Here is a 17,356-nt window from a genome sequence, read left to right as displayed (position 1 = left end):
AAGTAAAGGAATGTGGAATGGAAAGGAAAGGAATATGGAATGCAATTTGGAATGGAATGTGGAATAGAAAGTGGAATGGAATGGAATGGATTGTGCAACGCAACGTGGAAAGGAATGGAATGTAACGTGGAATGGAACTTGGAATGCAACCTGGAATGGAACGTGGAATGGAATGTGGAATGCAGCGTGGAATGGAATGTGGAAGGGAAAGTGGAATGGAATGCAATGGAATGGAATGTGGAATGGAATGGAATGGAATGTGGAATGGAATATGGAATGGAATGAAATGGAATGTGGAATAGAATGCGTAACGGAATGGAAAGCAATCGTATGGAATGGGGAATGGAATGGAATGGAATGTGGAATGGAACGTGGAATGTAAAGCAATGGAACGTGAAATGGAATCTCGAATGGAATGTGGAATGGAATGGATTGGAATGTGGAGTGGAACGTGGAAAGGAATGGAATGGAATAGGAATGGAAAGTGGAATGGAATGGAATGGAATGCGTAATGGAATGTGGAATGGAATGCAATGGAACGTGGAATGGAATGTGCAATGGAATGTGGAATGGAACGTGAATGGAATGGAATGGAAAGTGGAATGAAACGTGGAATGGAATGGAAAAGAATGTGGAATCTAATGTGTCCTATGGAACGTGGAATGGAATGGAATGGAAGGTGGAATGGAATGTGGAATGGAAAGGAATGGAACGTGGAATGGAATATGCAATGGAATGTGGAATGGAACGTGAAATGGAATGGAAAGGAATGTGGAATGAATCATGGAATGGAATAGAATGGAATGTGGAACGGAATCAGGAATGGAATGGAATGGAACGTGGAATAGAATGAGGAATGGAATGGAATAGAACATGGAATGGAATATGCAATGGAATGTGGAATGGAACGTGAAATGGAATGGAGTGGAAAGTGGAATGAAACATGGAATGGAATGCAATGGAATGTGGAATCTAATGTGTCCTAAGGAACGTGGAATGGAAAGGAGTGGAAAGTGGAATGGAATGTGGAATGGAAAGGAATGGAATGTGTAATGGAATGTGGAATGGAACGTGGAATGGAATGGAAAGGAATGTGGAATGAAACATGGAATGGAATGGAATGGAGTGTGGAATGGAATGAGGAATGGAAAGTGGAATTTAATGTGGAAAGGAATGTGGAATGGAACGGAATGGAATGTGGAATTTAATGTGGAATGGAATATGCAATGGAACGGAAAGAAATGTGCTATGGAATGTGGAATGAAATGGAATGGAATGTGGAATGGAAGGGAAAGGAATGGAATGGAATGTGGAATTGAATGGAATAATATGTGGAATGGAATGGAATGGAAACTGGAATGGAATGTGGAATGGAAAGTAATGTGAAATGGAATGGGGAATGGATTGGAAAGGAATGTCGAATGGAAGTCAATGTAATGTGGAATGGCATGCAATGGAATGGATTTGAATGTGGAATGGAATGGAATGGAATGTAGAATGGAAAGGAATCGAATGTAGAATGGAATGGAATGGTGTGGAATGTGGAATGGAAAGGAATGGAATGTGGGATGGAATGCTATGGAATGTGGATTGGAAAGTAATGGAATGTGGAATAGAATGAAATGGTATGGAACGCAGAATGGAAAGGAATGCAATGTTGAATGGAATGTGCAATTGAGTGTAATGGAATTTGGTTTGGAATGGAAGAGAATATGGAATGGAAGGTCGAATGGAATGTCGAATGTAATGTGGAATGGAAAGTAATGGAATGTGGAATGCAATGGAGTTCAACGTGTAACGGAATGGAATGCAATGTGGAATGGAGCGTGGAACGGAATGGAATGGAATGTGGAATAGAATGTGGAATTGAAAGGAATGGAATCTGGAATGGAATTGAATGGAATGGAGAGGAATGGAACGTGAAATGCAACGTGGAAAGAAACGTGGAATGGAATGTGGAATGGAATGGAATGGAACATGGAATGCAAAGTAGAGAGGAACGTGGAAGGGAGTGGAATGGAATGTGAAATGGAACTTGGAATGGAAGGTGGAATATAAGGTGGAAAGGAAAGTGGAATGGAATGGAATCGAATGTGGAATGGAATGGAATGCAATGTGCAATAGAATAGAATGGAATAAAATGTTGAATATAATGTGGAATGGAATGGAAAGGAATCCAGAATGGATTGGAATGGATTGGAATGGAATGGAATGCAATGGAAAGTTGAATGGAACGTGGAATGCAACGTGGAATGGAATGTGGAATGGAAATGAATCGAATGAGGGATGGAAGGGAATGGAATGTGGAGTAGAATGTGTAATGGAATTCAATGGAATGGAATGGAATGGAATTTGGAATGGAAGGTAATAGAATGTGGAACGGAATGGAATGGTATGGAAAGTGGAAAGGAATGTAAAGAATTGAATGAAATTTGGAACGTAATGGAAAGGAATGTGGAATGGAATGGAATCAAATGTATAATGGAACGGAATGAAATGGAATGTGGAATTGTATGGAATGGAATGCGGAATGGTATAGAACTGAATGTGGATTGGAATGGAATGCAATGTAATGGAATGTGGAATTGAAGGAAATGGCAAGTGGAATGGAATGGAATGGCATGCGGAATGGAATGGGATTGAATGGAATGGAAGGTGGAATGGAATGTGAATTGGAATGTGGAATGGAAAGTGGAATGGAATGAATTGGAACATGGAATGGAATGGAATGGAACGTGGAAAGGAATGGAATGGAACGTGGAATGGAATGTGGACTTGAACGTGGAGTGAAATGTTTACTGGAATGTTGAATGGAATGGAATGTGGAATGGAAAGGAATGGAATATGGAATGTAACGTGGAACGGAAAGAAACGGAAGGTGGAATGGAACATGGAATGGAACCACTAATGCAACGTAGAACGGAACGTGGAATGGAATGGAATGGAACGTCAAATGGAAAGTAGAATGGAACGTGGAATGGAATGGAACGGAACGTGGAATGGAATGTGGAATATAATGGAAATGAACGTGGAATGGAATGGCATGGAATGTGGTAAGGAATGTGGAAAGTAATGGAATGGAATGTGGAATGGAATGGGGTATCAGATGTGGAATGGAATATAATGGAATGTGGAAGGGAATGTGGAATGGAATGGAATGCAATGTGAAAGGGAATGTGGAATGAAAAGTGGAATGGAATGTGGAATGCAACGTGGAAAGAAATAGAATGGAATGTGGAATGGAAGGTGGAATGAAATTTGGAATGGAATGTGGATTGTACTGGAATGGAACGTTGAAAAGAATGGAATGGAATGTGGTATGCAATGGGGAAATGAAAGTAAAGGAATGTGGTATGGGATGTGGAATGAAATGGAATGGAATGTAGAATGTAATGTGGAAAGGAATGGAATGGACTATGAAAGGGAATGTGGAATGCAAAGCGGAATGGAATCTGTAACGAAATTGAATGGAAAGTAGAATCGAATGTGGAACTCAATGGAATAGTATGCGGAATGGAATGGAATGGAATGTGGAATGGAATGTGGAATCGAATGTGGAATGGAAAGGAATGGAATGTAGAATGCAATGCAATGGAATATGGAATCGAATGTGGAATGGAAAGGAATGGAATGTAGAATGCAATGCAATGGAATGTAGAATGCAATGCAATGGAATGTGGAATGGAATGTGGAATTGAACGTGGAATGGAATGGAATTGAATGTGGAATTGAACTTGGAATGGAATGGAATGGAACCTGGAATGGAATGTGGAATGGAAAGTGGAATGGAATATGGAATGGAACTTGGAATGCAATATACAATAAAAAGTGGAATGGAACGTGGAATGGAAAGGAATGGAGGGTGGAATGGAATGTGGAATTTTAATGGAACAGAACATGGAATGCAACATAGAATGGAATGTGGAATAGAACGTGAAATGAAACGTGGAATGGAATGGAATGGAATGTGGAATGCAATGTGGAATGGAATGCGGAATGGAATGGAATGGAATGGAATGTGGAATGAAATGTGGAATTGAATGTGGAATGGAACATGGAATGGAATGCGGAATGTAACGTGGAATAGAAAGAGGAAAGAAAAGGAACGGAATGTGGAATGGAATGTGGAATGGAACGTGGAATGGAATGGAATTGAATGTGGAATGGAACTTGGAATGGAATGGAATGGAATGTGGAATGGAATGTGGAATGGAAAGGGGAATGGAATGTGGAATGAAACTTGGAATGGAATGTACAAAGTATCGTGTAATGGAACGTGGAATGGAATAGAATGGAAGTAGGAATGGAACGTGTAATGGAATGGAACGGAACGTGGAATGGAACGTGGAAAGGAATGTGGAATGGAACGTGAAATGGAACGTGGAATGGAATGGAATGGAATGTGGAATGCAATGTGGAATGGAATGTGGAATGGAATGGAATGTGGAATGAAATGTGGAATGGAATGTGGAATGGAACATGGAATGGAAAGCGGAATGGGACATGGAGTGGAACGTGGAATGAAATGGAAAGGAATGTGGAATGGAATGTGGAATGGAATGGAAAGGAATTTGCAATGGAATTTGGAATGGAATGGAAGGTGAATTCAAATGTGGAATAGAATGGAATGGCAAATCTAAATGGAATGGAATGCAATGTTGAATGGAATTGGGACTGCAATGGAATGCAATGTGGAATGGAATGGAATGGAATGTGGAAAGGAATGGGGAATGCAATGGAATGGAATTTGGAATGGAATGTGGAAAGGAATGTGGAATGGAATGTGGAGTGGAATGGAATGAAATGGAATGTGGAATGGAAAGTGTAAAGGAATGTGGAATGGAACGGAATGAAATGTGGAATGGAATGTTGAATGGAATGCGGAATGGAACGTGGAAAGGAATGGAATGGAATTGAATGGAATGGATTGTGGACAGGAATGTGGAATGGAATGTGGAATGGAACGTGGAATGGAACGTGGAATGGAATGGAATGGAATGTGGAATGCAATGTGGAATGGAATGCGGAATGGAATGGAATGGAATGGAATGTGGAATGAAATGTGGAATTGAATGTGGAATGGAACATGGAATGGAATGCGGAATGTAACGTGGAATAGAAAGAGGAAAGAAAAGGAACGGAATGTGGAATGGAATGTGGAATGGAACGTGGAATGGAATGGAATTGAATGTGGAATGGAACTTGGAATGGAATGGAATGGAATGTGGAATGGAATGTGGAATGGAAAGGGGAATGGAATGTGGAATGAAACTTGGAATGGAATGTACAAAGTATCGTGGAATGGAACGTGGAATGGAATAGAATGGAAGTAGGAATGGAACGTGTAATGGAATGGAACGGAACGTGGAATGGAACGTGGAAAGGAATGTGGAATGGAACGTGAAATGGAACGTGGAATGGAATGGAATGGAATGTGGAATGCAATGTGGAATGGAATGTGGAATGGAATGGAATGTGGAATGAAATGTGGAATGGAATGTGGAATGGAACATGGAATGGAAAGCGGAATGGGACATGGAGTGGAACGTGGAATGAAATGGAAAGGAATGTGGAATGGAATGTGGAATGGAATGGAAAGGAATTTGCAATGGAATTTGGAATGGAATGGAAGGTGAATTCAAATGTGGAATAGAATGGAATGGCAAATCTAAATGGAATGGAATGCAATGTTGAATGGAATTGGGACTGCAATGGAATGCAATGTGGAATGGAATGGAATGGAATGTGGAAAGGAATGGGGAATGCAATGGAATGGAATTTGGAATGGAATGTGGAAAGGAATGTGGAATGGAATGTGGAGTGGAATGGAATGAAATGGAATGTGGAATGGAAAGTGTAAAGGAATGTGGAATGGAACGGAATGAAATGTGGAATGGAATGTTGAATGGAATGCGGAATGGAACGTGGAAAGGAATGGAATGGAATTGAATGGAATGGATTGTGGACAGGAATGTGGAATGGAATGTGGAATGGAACGTGGAATGGAACGTGGAATGGAATGGAATGGAACGTGGAAAGGGATGGAATGCAATGTGGAATGGAACTTGGAGTGGAATGGAACGGGACATGGAATGGAACATGGAATGGAACGTCGAATGGAACATGGAATGGAACGTGGAATGGAATGTGCAATGGAATGTGGAATGGAACGTGGAATGGAAAGGAATGGAAAGTGGGGTGGAACGTGGAATGCAATGGAATGGAACATGAAATAGAATGTGGAATGGACTGTGGAATGGAACGTGAAATGGAACATTGAATGGATTGGATTGGAATGTGGAATTGAATGTGGAATGTAATGCAAGGCAACGTGGAAAGGAAAGTGGAATGGAAGGGAATGGAATTTGGAATGCAATGTGAAATTGAATGGAATGGAAAGTGGAATGGAATGTGGAATGTAATGTAATGGAATATGGAATGGAACAGAATTGAATGTGGAATGTAAAGCAAGGCAATGTGGAATGGAAAGTGGAATTGAATGGAATGGAATTTGGAATGGAATGTGAAATTTAATGGAATGGAATGTGGAATGGAATGTAATGGAACGGAATGGATTGTGGAATGGAATGTGGAATAGAAAGTTTAATGGAATGGAATGGAATGTCCAATGGAACGTGGAATGGAATGCAGAGGAACGTGGAATGGAATTTTGAATGGAAATTGGAATGGAATGTGGAATGGAATGTGGAATGCAACCTGGAATGAAATGTGGAATGGAATGAGGAATGGAATGGAATGGAATGTGGAATGGAATGAAATTCTATGAGGAATGGATGTGGAATAGAATGTGGAAAGGAACAGAATAGAACGGAATGGATTGTGGAATGGAATGTGGAATGCAATGTGTAATGGAATGTGGAATATAATGGAATGGACCTTGGAATGGAAAGTGTAATGGAACATGAAATGGAATGTGACAAGGAAAGTGGAATGCCACGGGCAATGGAATGTGGAATGGAACATGGAAAGGAATGTAGAATGTAATATGGAAGGGAAAGTGGAATGCAATGGAATGGAATGTGGAATGGAACGTGGAATGGAACGTGGAATGGAACGTGGAATGGAACGTGGAATGGAACATGGAATGGAATGTGGAATGGGATCTGCAATGGAATGTGGAATGGAAAGTGGAATGGAGAGAAATGTAATGTGGAATGGAACGTGGAATGAAATGGAATGGAAAGTGGAATGGAACGTGGAAGAGAACATGGAAAGGAATGTGGAATGGAACGTTGAATGGAATATGGAATGGAATGTGGAAGGTAACGTGGCATGGAATGGAATTGAATGTGGAATGGAAAGTGAAATGGTTCCTGTAATTGAACGTGGAATGGACCGTGGAATGGAACTGGAAAGGAATGAGGAATGTGGAATGGAATATAGAATGGAACGTCAAATTGAATGGATTAGAATGTTGAATGGAACGTGGAATGGAATGGAATGGAATGTGGAATGGAATGTGGAATGGAATAGAATGTAATATGGAATGGAATGTGGAATGGAAAGGCATGGAACGTGGAATGGGACGTGGAATGGAACATAGAATTCAACATGGAATAGAGAGTGGAATGGAATGTCGAATCTAATGGAATGGAATGTGAAATGGAATGGAAACGAATGTGGAATGGAAAGGAATGGAACGTGGAATGGAACGTGGAATGGAAAGTGGAAGAGAATGCAATGGAATGTGGAATGGAACATGGAAGGAAATCGAATGGAACGTGGGATGGAAAGTGGAATGGAATGTCGAATGTAATGTGGAATGGAATGTGAAATGGAATGTGGAATGCAGTGCGGAATGGAATGGAATGGAACAGGGAATGGAACATGGAATGTAATGGAATAGAACGTGGAATGAAATGTGGAATGGAACATGGAATGGAAAGTACAATGCAATTGAATGGAACGTCGATTTGAATGGGGAAGGGAATGTGGAATAGAAAGTTGAATGGAACGTGAAATGGAAAGTTGAATGGAAAAGAATGGAATGTGGAAAGTATTGGAATGGAATGGGGAAAGGAATGGAATGGAATGAGGACTGGAATGTTATGCAATGGAATGGAATGTGGAATGGAAGTTGGAATGAAACGTGGAATGGAGTGGAAAGGAAAGTCGAATGGAACGTGGAATGGAAGGTGGAATGAAACGTGGAAAGCAATGGAATACAAGAAGAATGGAATGTGGAATGGAATGGCGTGGAATGTGGAATGGAATGCAGTGGAAGGTGGAAAGGAAAGAAATTGAATGTGGAATGGAATGCGGAAGGGAATGGATTGGAAAGTAGAATGGAATATGGAAAGGAATGGAATGGAATGCGGAAGGGAAAGTGGAATCAAATATGGAATGGAATGGAATAGAATGTTGAACGGAATGTGTAATGGAATGGAATGGAATGTGGAAGGGAATGTGGAATGGAATTTGGAATGTTATGTGGAATGGAATGTGGAATGGGATGGAATGGAATGTGGAAAGGAATGTGGAATGGAATGCTGAAAGTAATGTGGAAAGCATAGGAATGGATTGTGGAATGGAATGTGGAATGCAATGTGAAATGGATTGGAACGGAATGTGAAATGGAATGTGGAATGGAATCTGGAATGGAATGGAATGGACTGAGGAAGGGAATGTGGAATGGAATGTGGAATATAATGTGGAATTGAATGCAATGGAAATTGGAATGGGATGTGGAATGGAATGGAATGGAATATCTAATGGAATGTGGAAAGGAATGGAATGGAATGTGGAATGCAGTGTGCAATATAATGTGGAATTGAATGGAATGGAATTTTGAAATGAGTGTGGAATGGAATGGAATGGAATGTGGAAGGGAATATGGAATGGGCTGTGTAATGGGATGTGGAATGGAATGTGGAATGAAACGTGGGATTGAAAGTGGTATGGAATGGAATTTAATGTGGAATGGAATGTGGAATGGAATGGAATGGATTGTGGACTGTTATGTGGAATAGAATGTTGAAAGGAATGTGCAATGGAACGTGTTACGGAACAGAATGGAATGTGGAATGAAATCTGTAATGGAATGTGGAATGGGTCGTGGAATGGAATGGAATGCAATGTGGAATGGACCGTGGAATGGAAAGTAGAATGCAGTGAAATTGAATGTGGAATGGAATGGAATGGAAGGGAATGTGGAATAGAATGGAATGGAATGGAATGGAACACGGAATGGAAGGTGGAATGGAATGTGGAATGGAATATGGAATGAAAAGTGGAAAGAAATGTGGAATGGAATGGAATTGAATGTGGAATGAAATGTGGAATGGAATAGATTGGAATGTGGAACGGAATGTGGAAAGGACTTTAATGGAATGTGGAATGGAAAGTGGAATGGAATGTGGAATGGATTGTGTAATGGAATGTGGAATGGAACGGAATGGAAGGCAGAATGGAATGTGGAATGGAGTGTGTAATGAAAGTTGGAATGGAAGGCAGAATGGAATGTGGAATGGAGTGTGTAATGGAAAGTGGAATGGAATGGAACGGAATGGCTCGTGGAATAGTAAGTGGAATGGAACATGAAATGGAATGGAATGGAACGTAGAATGGAACCTGGAATGGAACATGGAAAAGAAAGTGGAATTCAAAGTGGCATCGAATGTGGAATGGAACGTGCAATGGATCGGAATGGAATGTAGAATGGAATGTGTAATTGAGTGTTGAACGGAATGTGGAATGGAATGGAATGGAATGTGGAATGGAACGTGGAATGGAAAGTGGAATGAAATGTGGAAAATTTGTAATGTGGAAAGGAATGCAATGGAATGCGGAATGGAAGGGAAAGGAAAGTGAAAGGGAATATGGATTGGAATATGGAAGGGAAAGGAACGGAACGTGGAATGGAATTGAATGAAACCTGGAATGAAATGTGGAATGGGACGTGGAATGGAATGTCAGTTGGAATGGAATGAAACGTTGAATGCAATGGAATGGAATGTGGAATGGAATGTGGAATGGAACGTGGAATGGAATGTGAAATGGAATGTGGAATGGAATGTGGAATGGAATGTGGTGTGGAATGGAAAGGAATGTGGAATGGACGGTGGAATGGAATCTATTGAAATGTGGAATGGAATGTGGAATGAAATATGGAATGGAATGTTGAATAGAATGTGGAATAGAATGTAATGGAATGTAATTTATTGTGGAATGGAATTTGGAATGGAATGTGGAATGGAAAATGTAATGGAACGGAATGGAATGTGGAATGCAATGTGGAATGAAATGTGCAATGGGACGTGGAATGCAAAGGAATGGAATGTGGAATGGAACTTGTAGTGGTATGGAATAGAATGTGCAATGGAACGTGGAATGGAACATGGAAAGGAACGTGGAATGGAAGGTGGAATGGAACATGGAAGGGAATGTGCAATGGAAAGTGGAATGGAAGGTGGAATAGTACGTGGAAGGGAATGTGGAATGGAATGGAATGAAACACGCAATGGAATGGGATGGAATGTGGAATGGAACGGAATGGAATGTAGAATGGAAGAGAATGGAATGCGGAATGGAATGGAATGGAATGTTGAATGGAATGGAATGGAAAGTGGAATAGAATGTGTAATGTAATGTGGAAAGGAATGGAATGGAATGTGGAATGGAATGGCCTGGAATGTGGAATAGAAGGGAATGGAATGGAATTGAATGCAGAATGGAATGGAATGGAAAGGGTAATGCAATGGAATGGAATGGAATGAGGAATTGAATGGAATGGAATGTGAATCTGAATGGAATAGAATGTGGAATGCAAAGGAATGGAACATGGAATAGAATGTGGAATGGAATGTGGAATGGAATGTGGAATGTAATTTAATGGAATGTGGAATAAAGTGAAATGGAATGTGGAACAGAATGGAATGGAATGAAATGTGGAATAGAACGGAATGCAATGGAATGGAATACGGAAAGTAATGGAATGGAATGCGGAAAGCAATATAATGGAAGGGAATGTGAAATTGAATGGAATGGAATGTGGCATGGAAAGAATGGAATGTGGAATGGTATAGAATCGAAATTAAAAGGGAATTTGGCATGGTATTTTGAATGGAATGGAATGGAATGTGGAATGGAATGTAATGGATTGTGGAATAGAATGGAATGGAATGGAATGTGGAATGGAATGTAATGGATTGTGGAATAGAATGGAATGGAATGGAATGAAAAATGGAATGTGGAATGGAATGTGGAATGGAATAGAAAGGAAAGTGGAATGGCATGTAGAATGGAATGTGGAATGGAATGGAATGGAATGGAATGTGAAATGGAATGTGTAATGGAATATGAAATGGAACGTGAAATGGAATGTGAAACGGAACTTGGAATGGAAAATGGAATGGAATGTAATGGAACGTGGAATGCAACGTGGAATGGAATGTGGAATGCAATGGAATGAAAAGTGGAATGGAATGAAATGCGGAATGGAATGTGCAATGGAATGGAATGGAATGTGCAAAGGAATGTGGAATGCAATGTCGAAGGGAATGCAGTGGTATGTCAAATGGAATGCGCAATGGAATGTGAAATGGAATGTGGAAGGAAATGTCGAAAAGAATGGAATGGAACGTGGAAAGGAATGGAATGGAACGTGGAATAGGTGGTGGAATGGAACACGGAAAGGAATGTGGAATAGAATGCAATGGAATGTGGAATGGAGTGTGGAATGGAATGTGGAATGGAATGTGGAATGGAATGGAATGGAAAGCATTGTGGAATGCATTGTGAAATGGAACCTGGAATAGAATGGAATATAATGAGGAATGGAATGTGGAATTTAAATGAATGGACCTTGGAATGGAACGTAGAATAGAACGTTGAATGGAAAGTGGAATGGAATGGAATGGAAGAGAATGTGGAATGGAATGGAATGCACTGTGGAATCTAAAGTGGAAAGCAATGGAATGGAATGGGGAATGGAATGCAATGGAATGTGAAATAGAAAGCGGAATGGAATGTGAAATGGAATGTAGATTGGAATGCAAGGCAATCTGGAATGGAATGGAACGGAATGTGTAATGGAATGTGTAACGCAATGTGGAATGGAATGCACTGGAATGTGGAAAGGAATGGAATGGAATGTGGAATGGAATGGAACGGAATGTGGAATGCAAAGTGGAATGAAATGGAATGGGATGGGGAAAGGAATTGAATGGAATGTGAAATGGAATGTGGAATGGAATGTAAAATGGAATGTGGAATGGAATGGAATGCAATTTGGAATGGAATGGAATAGAATGTGGAATGCAATGCGGAATGGAATGTGGAATGGAATGTGGAATGGAATGTGGAAAGGAATGTGGAATGGAATGTGAAATGGAATGTGGAATGGAACGGAATGGAAAGTGGAATGGAATGTGGAACGGTACGTGGAAAGGAATGTGGAATGGAATGTGGAAATTAATATGGAATGGAACGGAATGGAATGTGAATTTGAATGGAATGGCATGTGGAATGGAAGATGGAATGGAATGGAATGCAACTTGGAATTTAATGTGGAATGGAAAGGAACGCAATGTGGAACGGACTGTGGAATAAAACAGAGAATGGAATAGAATGGAATGTGGAATGGAATGGAATGGAATGGTATGGAATGTGGAATGGAATGGAATGGAAAGTGGAATGTAATGGACTGGAACGTGGAATGGAATGTGGAATGGAATGGAATGGAATGGAATGTGGAATGGAATGAAATGGAATGTGGAATGGAATGTGGAATGGAATGTGGAGAGGAATGTGGAGTGGAATGGAATGGAACGAAATGTGGAAGGGAATGTTGATAGGAATGAAATGGAATTTGGAATAGAATGAAATGTACTGCGGAACGGAATGTAGAATGGAATGTGGAATCGAATATGGAATGGAATGGATTGGAATGGAATGTGGAATGGCATGTGAATTGTAATGTAATGGAAAGTGGAATGGAAAATGGAAATAAATGCAATGGAATTAGAATGGATTATGGAATTGAAATTGTAATGCAATTTGGAATGGACTGTCAAAGGGAATGTGGAATGGAATGTGGAAAAGAATGTGGAATGTAATGGAATGGACTTTGGAATGGATTGTGGAATGGAATGGAATGCAACGTGGAATGGAATGTGGAACGGAATGTTTAATGGAAAGTGGAAAGGAATGGAGTGGAATGTGGAATGGAATGCGGAATGGAAAGTGGAATGCAGTGTGGAATGGAACGGAATACAACGTGGAATGTAATGTGGAATGGTATGTGGAAGGGAAAGTGGAATAGAATGGAATGGAATGTGGAATTGAACGTGGAATGCAACGTGGAATGGAACATGGAATGGAACGTGAAATGTGCTGTTCAATGGAATACGGAACAGAAAGTTGAATGGAATGCAATGGAACGTGGAATTGAACGTCAAAAGGAATGGAATGGAATGTGGAATTGAAGGTAGCATGGAACGTGGAAAGGAATGTGGAATAGAACGTGAAATCGAATGTGGAGTGGAATGTGGAGTAGAATGTGGAGTGGAATGGAATGGAATGGAATGGAATGTGGAATGGAACGTGCAATGAATCGTGGAATTGAATGTGGAATGGATCGTGGAATGGAATGTGAAATAGAATGTGGAATAGAACGTGGAATGGAATATGGAATGGAACCTGGAATGGAATACAGAATGGAACGTGAAATTGAATGGAATGGAATGTTGAATGTAATGTAGAATGGAATGGAATGGAATGTGGAATGGAATGTGGAATGGAATGCAATGCAAACTGAAATGGAATCTGGAAAGGAAAGTGGAATGGAATGGAATGGAATGTGGGATGGAACGTGGAATGGAATGTGCAACCGAATGTGGAATGGAATGGAATGTAATATGGAATGGAATGTGGAATGGAACGGAATGTAATGTGGAATGGAATGTGGAATGGAATGGAATGGAACGTGGACTAAAACGAGGAATGGTATGGAATGGAAAGTGGAATGGAACTTGGAATGGAATGTGGAATGGAACGTATAATGGAAAGTGGAATGGTATGTGGAATGGAATTGAATGGAATGTAATCTGGTATGGAATGTGGAATGGAATGTGGAATCGAATGTGGAATGGAACGTGGAAAGGAGAGTGGAATGCAATGGAATAGAATGTGGGCTGAAACGAGAAATGGAATGGAATTGAAGGTGGAATGGATCATGGAATGGAATGTGGAATGAAAAGTGAAATGTAAAGTGGAATTGAATGTTTAATGTAACGGAATGGAATCTGGAATGGAATGTGGAACGGAATGTAGAATAGACTGTGGAATGGAATGGAATGGGATGTAGAATGAAATGTTTAATGTAATGTGTAATGGAATGTCGAGTGGAGTGTGGAAGGAACGTGGAATGGAACATGGGTTGGAACATGGAATGGGATGTTCAATGGAATATGGAAAGAAAAGTTGAATGGAATGGAATGGAACCTGGAATTGAACGTGGAAAGGAATGGAATGGAATGTGGATTGGAACGTAGAATAGAACGTGGAAAGGAATGTCGAATGGAACATGGAATGGAATGTGGAATGGAATGTGGAGGACAATGTGGATTGAAATGGAATGGAATGGAATGGAATGTGGAATTGTAAGAGAAATGTATGTTGGAATTGAATGTGGAATGCAACGTGGAATGGAACGTGAAACGGAATGTGGAATGGAATGTGGAATGGATAATGGAATGGAACGTGAAATTGAATGGAATGGAATGTTGAATGGAACGTGGAATGGAATGGAATGGAATGTGGAATGGAATGTGGAATATAATCGAATGGAATGTGGAATGGATTCTGGAAAGGAAAGTGGAATGAAATGGAATGGAATGTGCAATGGAACGTGGAATAGAATGTGCAAAGGAATATGGATTGGAATGGAATGGATTGTGGAATGGAACGGAATGGAGTTTGGAATGGAATGTGGAATGGAATGTGGAAAGGAAAGTGGAATATAATGAAATGGAAAGTGGATTGAAACGAGAAATGGAATAGAATGGAAGGTGGAATGGAACGTGGAATGGAACTTGGAATGGAATGGGGAATGGAATGTGAAATGGAATGCGTAATGGAATGTGGAAAGGAAAGTGGAATGGAATGGAATGGAAGGTGGACTGCAACGAAGAATCGAATGGAATGGAAGGTGGAATGGAACGTGGAATGAAACGTGGAATGGAATGTGGAATGGAATGTGGAATGGAATGGAATAGAAACTGGAATGGCTTGTGGAATGGAATGTGGAATGTAATTTGGAATGGAATGGAATGGGATATAGAAAGAAATGTGGAATGGAATGTGGAATAGAATGTGGAATGGAATGTCGAGCGGAGTGTGTAATGGAATGTGGAATGCAACGCAATGGAATGTCGAATGCAATGTGGAATGGAATGTGGAAGGAAACGTGAAATGGAAGGGAATGGAATTTGTAATGGAACGAGGAATGGAATGGAATGGAACATCGAATGGGACGTGGAATGGAAAGTGGAAAGGAATGAAAAGGAACGTGGAATGTAATGTGGAATGGAATGTGGAAATGAATGGAATGTGGAAAGGAATGGAAAGGAATGTTTAATGGAAAGCAATGGAATTTGGAATGGAATGGGATGTGATATGGAATGAGGAATGGAATGTGGAAAGGAATGGAAAGGAAAGTGGAATGGAATGGAATGGAATGTGGATTGGAATGTGGAATGGAATGGAATGGAAAGTGGAATGGAATTGAATGGAATGTGGAATGAAATGGAAAGGAATGTGGAATGAAATTGAATGGAATGGAATGGAATCTGGAGTAGAAAGTGGAATGGAATGGAATGGAATGTGGAATAGAACGTGGAATTGTATGGAATGGAATATGGAATGCAATGTGGAATGGAATGTGGAATGGAACTGAATGTAACAAGGAATGGACCGTGGAAAGGAATGCGGAAATGTAAGTGGAATGGAATGGAATGGAACGTGGAATGGAATGAGGAATGCAATGGAATGGGATGTGGAATGGAATGCAATGGAATGGGATGTTGAATTGAATGGAATGGAATGTGGAATGGAATGTGGAATGAAATTGAAAGGAATATGGAATGAAGTATATAATGGAATGGAAAGGAATGTGGAAAGTAACATGAAATGGAATGGAATGGAAGGTGGAATGGAATGTGGAATATAATGTGGAATGTAATGTGGAATGGAATAGAATGGAATGAGGAATGCAATTGAATAGAATGTTCAAAGGAAAATGGAATGGAATGCAATGGAATGAGGAATGGAAAATAATATCATTTGGAATGGAATGTGGAATGGAATGTGGAATGGAAAGGAATGGAATGTGGAATGGAGTGTGGAATGGAAGGTAATGGAATGCTGAATGGAATGGAACAGAATGTGGAATGGAATGTGGAAAGGAATGTGGAATGGAAAGCAATGTAATGTGGAAAGGAATGTGGAATGGAAAGCAATGTAATGTGGAAAGGAATGTAGAATGGAATGTGGAATGGAAAGGAATGTAATGTGGAATGGAATGTGTAAACGAATGTGGAATTTAATGGAATGGAATGTGGAATGGAATGTGGAATGGAATGGAATGGAATGAGGAATGGAATGTGGCAAGGAATGTGGAATCGAATGGAATGGCATGTGGAATGGAATGGAATGCAATGTGGAATGATATGGAATAGAACGTGGAACAGAATATGGAATGGAATGTGGAATGGAATGTGGAATGCCATGGAATGGAATGTGGAATGCAATGGAATGGTATGGAATTGAATGGTGTAGAACTTGGAATGGAAAGTGGACTGGAAAGATGAATGGAATGTGGAATGGAATGGAATGGAATGTGGAATGAAATGGAATCGAAAGCGGATTGGAATGTGGAATGGAACGTGGAAAGGAAGGTGGAATAAAACCTCGAATGTAATGGAATAGATTGTGGAATGGAGGGGAATGGAATGTGGAATGGAATGTGAAAAGAAATATTGAATGGAATGTGTAATGGAACGTCGAATGGAATAGAATGGAATTTGGAATGGAATGCAATGGATTGTGGAATGGAATGTGGAACGGAAAGTGTAATGGAATGTGGAAAGGAATGTGGAATGGAATGGAATGGACTTTGGAATGGAATGCGTAATGGAACGTGCAATTGGACATGGAATGGAATGTAGAATGGAATGGAATGGAATGTGGAATGGAATGGAACTGAATGTGGAATTGAACGGAATTGAATGCGGAAGGGAACGGAATGGAATGTCGAATGGAATGGAATGGAATAGAATTTGGACTGGAATTTAATGGAATGGAACGGAATGTGGAATGGAATGCAACGGAATGGAAT

Source organism: Pongo pygmaeus, chromosome 17 (assembly GCF_028885625.2).
Source record: "Pongo pygmaeus isolate AG05252 chromosome 17, NHGRI_mPonPyg2-v2.0_pri, whole genome shotgun sequence".
NCBI classification, from domain to species: Eukaryota; Metazoa; Chordata; class Mammalia; order Primates; family Hominidae; genus Pongo; species Pongo pygmaeus.
This window is presented reverse-complemented; position numbering follows the sequence as displayed.